The sequence below is a fragment of the Tiliqua scincoides genome, chromosome 8, assembly GCF_035046505.1.
Source record: "Tiliqua scincoides isolate rTilSci1 chromosome 8, rTilSci1.hap2, whole genome shotgun sequence".
NCBI lineage: Eukaryota > Metazoa > Chordata > Lepidosauria > Squamata > Scincidae > Tiliqua > Tiliqua scincoides.
Window position 1 is genome coordinate 37,398,623 of NC_089828.1, and position 9,130 is coordinate 37,407,752.

The window sequence follows — 9,130 nt, forward strand, 5'->3', positions numbered from 1 at the left end:
GGCAAGGTCAAACACAGCTGTAGAGAAAGCCAAAACTCCAAAGCTGAAAACCTGATTTGCAAAGGATTCGTTTTACAAGCAAGCAACATTGGCTCTGGACAAGGTGCTACCTGGAGGCACCTGGAGTAGCTACCTCCAGCAGCTACCTGGAGCGGCAAGAAACAGGGCCTTCTCAGTAGTGGCACCAACATTATGGAACTCCCTTCCCCTTGATTTGAGAATGGCTCCCTCTCTTGAGACATTTCGGCGAGGCATGAAGACCTTTTTGTTTAAACAAGCCTTCTGAGTTCATGGCCTTTTTAAACATCTTTTCTATATCTTTTTAGTATTTTTACAGGCCTGATTCCTCTATGATTTGCTGCATTTTGCTCTTTTTATCTGACTACTGTTTTTATGGGTATCTGTTAATGTGTTTTAATATGTTTTTATTTGTGGTTAAATTATGTTTTTAATATGTTGTAAGCCGCCCTGGGTCCCTTTCGGGGAGAAGTGTGGGATATAAATAAAGTTTATTATTATTATTATTATTATTATTATCTGGTGCTACCTGGAGGCAGCGGAGATCTGGATGAGGGCCAACAAGCTGAGATTCAGAGAGATACTTTTTCCTGTCTGAAGTGGTTCCTTTCAGTTATTACAACTACAATCCATCTCCATCTCTAACTCATTCTAAAAGCTATTTAAATCAGTGGCTATGCCCCCAGTATTCTGTCCTCCTATCCTCCACAACCAAAACTTACTTGCTTCAGGACTCCAGAGTACCTGCTGGGGAAAAACAAATGGGCCTGTGGATTATGAGGCACCTATATTCTCATATTAAAGGGATGAATCATGCCTGAAATAACCCACACAGCCAAATGTTTTACAAAGTCACCAGCCCTGAAAAGTCACCAGACCTCAGTATTTTAATTGAGGGAAAACATTGTTTTGACAGCTGCTGCAGTAACATGTAATTAGTATAATACTTATGTATCTGTCCTCACATTTCACACCCAGAAATGTTGTGCTCTACATTTTACCTATGCAGTCTTTGTAAAAAGAGGAAACCAAACTCATTTGTGCTTCCCTATCCTCATGCCCACACAATGTGTGATGCCGCTGTGAGGCTGAGACATTGGCCAACTGAGCAGTGAGTCCACACAGAGCTGGAGTAGAATCCTAGTAGCCTAAGCCAGGGGTGCCCAAACCCTGGCCCTAGGGCCACTGGCGGCCCTCAGGCACTCCCAATCTGGCCCTCAGGGAGCCCCCAGTCTCCAATGAGCCTCTGGCCCTCCGGAGACTTGCTGGAGCCTGCACTAGCCCAATGCAACTACTCTCAGCGTGACGGCCAACTATTCGACCTCTCGAGTGAGCTGTGAAATGAGGACTCCCCCTACTGCTTGCTGTTTCATGTCTGTGATGCAGCAGCAGCGGCAGCAGTGAAGGAAAGGCTGGCCTTGCTTTGTGCAAGGCCTTTTATAGGCCTTGAGCTATTGCAAGACCTTCATTCATTTACATGTTCCATCTCTACTATATTCATTTGTGTAAATTTATGTAAATTTATTTAAATTTGAAATGTAAAGTAATTCTTTTTTCCCTGGCCCCTGACACAGTGTCAGAGAGATGAGGTGGCCCTCCTGCCAAAAAGTTTGGACAGACCTGTCCTAAGCCATCACTGAATAATGGAGCACCTGTTTTGTATATAGAAGGTCCCAGATTCAATCCTTGCTATCTCCTGTTGAAAAAGGGGATCTCAGGTAGCAAAGCTGGAAAAGATCCCTCTCTGCTAGAGACTTTAAGGATCCAGGCAGAGTAAACAGTACACAACAAGGCAGACAAATGGTCTGAACTGGGGTAAGACAACTTCATATGTTTAGCAAAGAAGCCAAAGGTTCAGTGGTAAAACACCTGCTTTGAATGCAAAATATCTCAGGTTCAGTCCCTGGCATTCCTAAGTAGAAGGCTTGGAAAGGAGCTTGAAGCTTGAGCTTTGCTTGAAGCTTTAGTGTTAGGGCAAATAATAGTGGACTGGACTGACCAATACGCTGACTCAATTGGGTTAGTCACACATTACGTTGTACACAAGTGTCAGTATCTATATATGTGTAGACATTTTTCTGTGAATGACTTTTTCTGGACATGCATTCATTTTCAACCTCCAAGGCATCCCTTGAAAATGTAGAGCAAACTGCATGTACTATGGTAGGGAGCATTGAACATAATGTAAGAATCATTGTATGTGTATGGTTCATGTGTATCTGCACACAAATTGTACATGCTTTAGGAATCAGCCAGATTGCCTCTTGAACCCTCAAGTTCAAGCGTGACATAGGAAGGTGCTATAGAAGGCCCACTGCAGGATATTGCTGCAAGGCTTCTAGCAACTTAGAACTGGTGTGGCATTCACTTAACCTAAACTGTGAACAGCACTCGCTCCAAGTGAACAGGATGAACAAGGCAGCTCCATGTGTCCATTAATTATTCACTGAGTTGCACTATCTCTCAGAGGACAGAACTGTGCTGTTAATCAGTCTGGACATCTGCCTATTGCTTGCTCTCTGAAATATGTCTCTGTTGTCCAATCTGATATGAGTAAGCCTGGGCAAAAATGACCACACAAGAGGTTACATAACCTTGTAATGAGCTTTTACTATCAGGGTGCGACTTATTACAAAGGTGGGAGGATGGTTGGGAAAGTAGAAAAGCACTCAATAGTGCTTTGTGCACATGGATCTTGCCTTAATAACATGTGACCTTCTCATCCAGGCTCCCCACCCATTCCACCCTTGCGATGATCCAGTTGTTCTGATCAGTCATTAGATCTCATTATGGAAGGAGTCAGTCTTTCCAATAGCCTGGACCCAAATCATGGAGGACCTTAAAGCATCAGTTTTCTCTAGGAGAGTCTGCACCACTATAAGTCCTTGTGGGGCTGGGAGGAGGCAGCGGGGAAGGGGGGGAGGCAGCAATGTAATCCCCAGGATTGCACCGCTCAGGAGGACTGCAGGGACTGGGATGCACTCACCAGTCCCTGCAGCAGCCTGTTGGGGGTGTGGGGAGCCTCGCACAAGGGTCTGCAGGTCTCCTCAGCTAGTTAGAAGTGAAAGTGGAGCAATCGTGCTCCACTTTATTTTCCACTTTATTTATCCACTTCCAATTTTGCTCCACTTTAACTTCTGCTGACCTGAGGAGCCCTGCAGATGCTCGAGCAGGGCTCCCCGCACCCCCTGCTGCAGAGACTGGTGAGTGCATCCCAGTCCCTGCAGCCCTCCTGAGCAGTCTGAAAACCATTGCTAGAACTAGCACTAGTGTTAGAACTAGCACTTTGAGTTGGAACTGGAAGCAAATGGGCAGCCAGTGTAGCTGCTGAAGCAGTGGTCCAGCAGAGTCATATCATCTAATTCCTGTAACCACCCAAGCTGCCACAGTCTGCACTAACTGCAGTTTCCAAACTGTTCTAGAGGGTAGCCCCATGTAGAGCATGTTATAGTAGTCCAGTCCAGTCTTGAAGTTACTAAAGCAAGGATTACTGTGGCCAGATCCAAAGGCTCAAGTACGGTCTCAGTTGGTGCACCAGCTGAAGCTGGGTGAACACACTTCTAGCAACTGCTGCCACCTGGTTCTCCAGAGAGGGCTGAGAGTCCAGGAGAACTCCTAACCTGGGCACCTGCTCTTGCAAGGGGAGTGCACCCCCATTTTAAGTGGGTAGATGATTCAGTATCTTGCATAGTGAGACCAGGAGGACTCACTAATAGTCTTCTCTTCCATGAATTTGTCTAATTAACTTTAAATAAGAAGATAATTCTTAAGTTTAATAAGAGCATAATCCTTATTCAGAACATATTTGTGCCCCTGAAGATCCACCTATTCCCCTCCCCGTTATCATTTTGCTGTCTTTGTAGGTTTTTTTTAAATTTGGCATTTGTCATGTATTCAGTCTCAGTTAGAAGTACCTATGTCAGTTATTATTGAACTGTTTTCAGCTGTGGCTTCTCTCTCTCTCATTGATGTTTGTTTTAAATTGATTAATGTAAATTTTAAATGGATTCAGTTTTTAAAAAATTCTCATTGTTGATTGCGTAGGATGCCAAAGGAACTGATTTTAAAACGACTAAAATATTTTAATGAATAACTTAAATAAAATAAGAATGGATCAGACCAAATGTTCATTTACAGCTCAAGCCTATGCATGTCTACTCAGAATTAGTCCCATTGTGTTTAGTGGGGCTTACTCCCAAGGAATTGAGTATAGGATTGCAGTCTTAGCTCAGCATCCTTGGCCCATTGGCCTCACAGATGCTCAAATAGGAAGCCCTCAAGCAAAGCCTAAAGGAGATGGCCTTCTCCTGCTGTTTGTCTGATGCCTTTGAACCCCCAAAGGCATCACCATGATGTGGTATTTCAGAGGCAGACTGCTTCTGAACAGGGAGGCTCCATTTAGTTGTCTTGGCTAACAGCTGTTGACAGACTTCATCTCCATGAGAACAAAAAATAATCCCGGTTGGACCAAACCAAAAGTCCTTCTAGCCCAGCATCCTAGTTCCAGCAGGAGACAACCAGGTACCTCCAGGAAGCCCACAAAGAGGAACAAAGAGAACAAAGAGTGGGTGTCAATGGGCAATTTTCACAATGGAGAGAAGTGAAAAGCGGTGTGCCCCAAGGATCTGTCCTGGGACCAGTGCTTTTCAATCTCTTCATAAATGACCTGGAGACAGGGTTGAGCAGTGAGGTTGCAAAGTTTGCAGAGGACACCAAACTTTGATTCTGAGGAGCTCCAGAAGGATCTCTCCAGACTGGCAGAATGGGCAACAAAATGGCAGATGTGCTTCAATGTCAGTAAGTGTAAAGTCATGCACATTGGGCAAAAAATCAAAACTTTAGATATAGGCTGATGGGTTCTGAGCTGTCTGTGACAGATCAGGAGAGAGATCTTGGGGTGGTGGTGGACAGGTCGATGAAAGTGTCGACCCAGTGTGCGGCAGCAGTAAAGAAGGCCAAATCTATGCTTGGGATCATTAGGAAAGGTATTGAGAACAAAACGGCTAATATTATAATGCCATTGTACAAATCTATGCTAAGGCCACACCTGGAGTATTGTGTCCAGTTCTGGTCACCACATCTCACAAAGGACATAGTGGAAACGGAAAAGGTGCAAAAGAGAGCGACTAAGATGATTACGGGGCTGGGGCACCTTCCTTATGAGGAAAGGCTACAGTGTTTGGGCCTCTTCAGCCTAGAAAAGAGGCGCCTCAGGGGGGACATGATTGAGACATACAAAATTATGCAGGGGATGGACAGAGTGGATAGGGAGATGCTCTTTACACTCTCACGTGACACCAGAACCAGGTGACATCCACTAAAATTGAGTGTTGGGAGAGTTAGAACAGACAAAAGAAAATATTTCTTTACTCAGTGTGTGATTGGTCTGTGGAACTCCTTGCCACAGGATGTGGTGATGACGTCTGGCCTGGATGCCTTTAAAAGGGGATTGGACAAGTTTCTGGAGGAAAAATCCATCATGGGTTATAAGCCATGATGGGTATGTGCAACCTCCTGATTTTAGAAATGGGCTATGTCAGAACGCCAGATGCAAGGGAGGGCACCAGGATGAGGTCTCTTGTTATCTGGTGTGCTCCCTAGGGCATTTGGTGGGCCGCTGTGAGATACAGGAAGCTAGACTAGGTGGGCCTATGGCCTGATCCAGTGGGGCTGTTCTTATGTTCTTAACGAATTGAGATGCATCAAAGCAACCTGCTCCCTATTTCTGGATCAGTTGCTGATCCAGTTGCTAATCCTAAACAAGCTGAGTTATATCCATAGCACCTCTCATATGACTGGAACGTAATGATAGCTTCCAGCTGAGGGAGTTGTCAACAGAGATCAGACCACACTGAAACTGTCTGGAGTTACCATCAGCCACCCACTAATGCATAGTTTATTTCAGTTTTTAATCCTGGAATGTATATTTCATATTTTTTAATGATGCATTCATGACTTGCTCAAAACACTTATCCTCTGAGGTCCCATTCTACAAGTTCCACAAGATGGCTAAATAACTATATAAAAACAAACTACTACAAACATGTTGAAGCAGTAGCGTCACCAAATCAGTAGCACCAGTAGAAACACAACAAATCCACAGAAGGCTTAGTGACTCTGAATTATCTTAAACACTTTCTGAAACAACAATGTCTCAAATGGCTATCTAAACTCCATTAATTTCCATTGGGGTCTTCACCAAGAGGGCCCTGCCTTTTGTAGCCAAAGGAGAGATACAAAGCAGGGTCATCTAAATTGGCTTAGAAGAAAGTCTTGTCCCCCTGTGCTAAAATCCTAAATAGAGTTTTTAGTACAAATGGAATTTAATTATCCTAAAACCCAGGATAGTCTGGAGTTTGATTTAGGAGATTTAGATACAGGTACAGCAAATCCTCACTTAAAGTTATTTCATTCAACAGTGTTGAATGTTAATGAAACTTTCATTTTAAAGTTTGTTAGCAGTTCTCAATCCACAGCTGCACATCATAAGGCTATTGGAAGCCTCTTCAAAGTTGTGCTGGGCCTGCAACCCGTGTCCTTAGCCTTGTCACGTAATACATTCTGAGGCAAGACAATGTGGTGTGGTGCAAAAGGAAAGCACTCAGTGAGCCCATCACTTGAGAGAGTGTTATTGAGCCTGCCTACAGTAAAATTTGTTTCATTATAAATTGTTTCACTTAAAGTTGCAGTTTCCAAGAACCAATCACAACTTTAAGTGAGGACTTGCTGTACTCTGGTACCATTCCTGGTTTCAGTCTGTCCCATTGCTGGCCATTTGGAGAAATGCCTTTTACATTTCTGTTAGAGTCCTTTAAGTTGGGATATCTACAAGATGAATTTCTAAATGAGATGCATCTTCCTCTGGGACACAATTTTGCATTATGAAATATTCCATTACACAGTAAGAGAAAATTACACAGTATGATTCAAATAGACAGGCTACAGTCCCACCACAGCACAATTCATACCAACCTTACCTTCACTCTTCCCTCTTGTTCCTTCCCTTGGCTCCTGTGCAAACTTTGCTGGCTTACCCCTTCTAATATAGGTAATTGCTTAACATGAGACATGTGGAAAAGGAGAAGCCAGCCCAGAAGCTCACCTTCCCTTGCCTGCCCCAATCACAAAGCAGCACAGGAGTGGATGTTGCAATCTCTGTTGAATGACAACAGGGCATTTCAAAACATGTTAGTGTTACCACTATTATTACTTTACTACCTGGACTCTGTAATTAGGTGAGAGGGAACATCTTTCACTTGCCTCCTGTAGGGGGAATCCCTACAAAGAGACTGCCTACAGAGCAAACACAGAATATAAATAGGGGGAGAAAGTGGGGGATTATTAGATTGTGAGCCAGTTTAGGGACAGGGAACCATTTCCCCCCCATTTATTTTGCTATGTAAGCTGCTTTGTGAACTTTTACTGAAAAGTGACACATTAACATTTTTAATAATAATTTATATAATACTAAACATCTACATGGCACCTTATAGCAGCAGGCAACATCAGAATTCCGCTTCTAGTACCTGGAATGTGTTTTATGATTATTATTTTGCCTCTTGTTCTTGCTGCTTTATCTTCAGTGCGTACAGTGGCATCACTAGGATTTGCGTCACCCGGTGCGGGAGGCCTGCGCATCACCTCATGCAGTGGGCAGGGCAACGCCCCAGGTGGTGGGTGTGGTGATGTACCATCACTGGTTTTTTGGCTGTACCTTTTGTTAGAACACAGATATTTCAATGAAATAATAATAATAATAATAATAATAATAATAATAATAATAATAATAATACAGATATTTCTATACTGCCTTTCTTGGTCCTCAGATTTCTCCTTAGACTTTATTCAAGGTGGTTTACATAGGCAGGCAAATTAAATCCCCGTAGGGATTTTTACAATTTGAAAGAAGGTTTCTGTCTTTCAAGAAACCACAACATTCAGATGTTTCTTTCTTGATCTGGTCGCACATTCTGGCCTCCATCCTCCCACGCTCAGAGCAGATGGAATAGCTTGGCTCAGCTTGTCAGCTGCTTCAAGGTTGCACGGTGCTGGTGTCCTCGAACTGGCAACCTTCGGATGTTATCTTCAGGCAAATGGAGGCTCAACCCTCTAGACCAGACCTCCTGCCCCTCAATGTGGATTCTTTCATTGGACCTCAATGTGGACCTCAATGTGGATTCTTTCATTGCATTCTGCATGAAATTATGCATTGATTGATATATAACATGATGGGATTACTCCTCCAAATTCTGATTTTAGTGATTTTGAAAACTTGTAGAGTCTCTCTCACACACACAACCACCTGGTGTCAACTTACCAACACCTTATTACAGCAGTTCTCAAACTTTTAGCACTGGGACCCACTTTTTAGAATGACAGTCTGTCCAGGACCCATTGGAAGTGATGTCATGGCCAGAAGTGACATCATCAGGCAATTAAAATAAATAACTATAAATAAATTGAAATAAAATAATTAAATAAGGGGGAGCCAGTCCTGTTCCACCAAGTGAATCTACTCTGAAGTAAGTCCTATTGTGGTCAATGGGGCTTACTCTCAGGAAAGTGTGGGTAGGATTGCAGCCTGTGAGCCCAAGCCTATGCATGTCTACTCAGAAGTAAGTCCCATAGTGGTCAATGGAGCTTACTCTGTAGTCTGCCTGCAATAACAATCCCCCCCCCCCAAAATCAGTGAGATTTCCAGCCCTCCCCAGTGCCCAGTTTCAAGTTCTTCTATTTCAGGCATATCAAGACAAAGACCCACCTGGCTTTGCAAGTGCAAAACAGAAAACTTTCCCCTCACCATTCAGCCTCTTTTTTGTTCTTTTTAGGGGGGGGGGGGGAGGCTGCTTTCTGTTGCACTCCAGCTCCATCGGATCAGGAACCTTCTGGTGTCCTCACATTCCCCTTTGCCTGGCCTGACCACCAGCCAAGGCATGTCTGCCTATTCATGAGTAAACACGACTGTGAGGCTACTTTGCTTTCCATAGGGAAAGACTGGGAGGGAGGCAGCTGGGAGGGAGGAACCTCCTTCTCCGTGTTTTTGGGGGCTGCACTCATTGGATGAGGACCATTGTGGTGTTGTTGGATTCCTCTCAGCCTGCCCTTTCCGAAG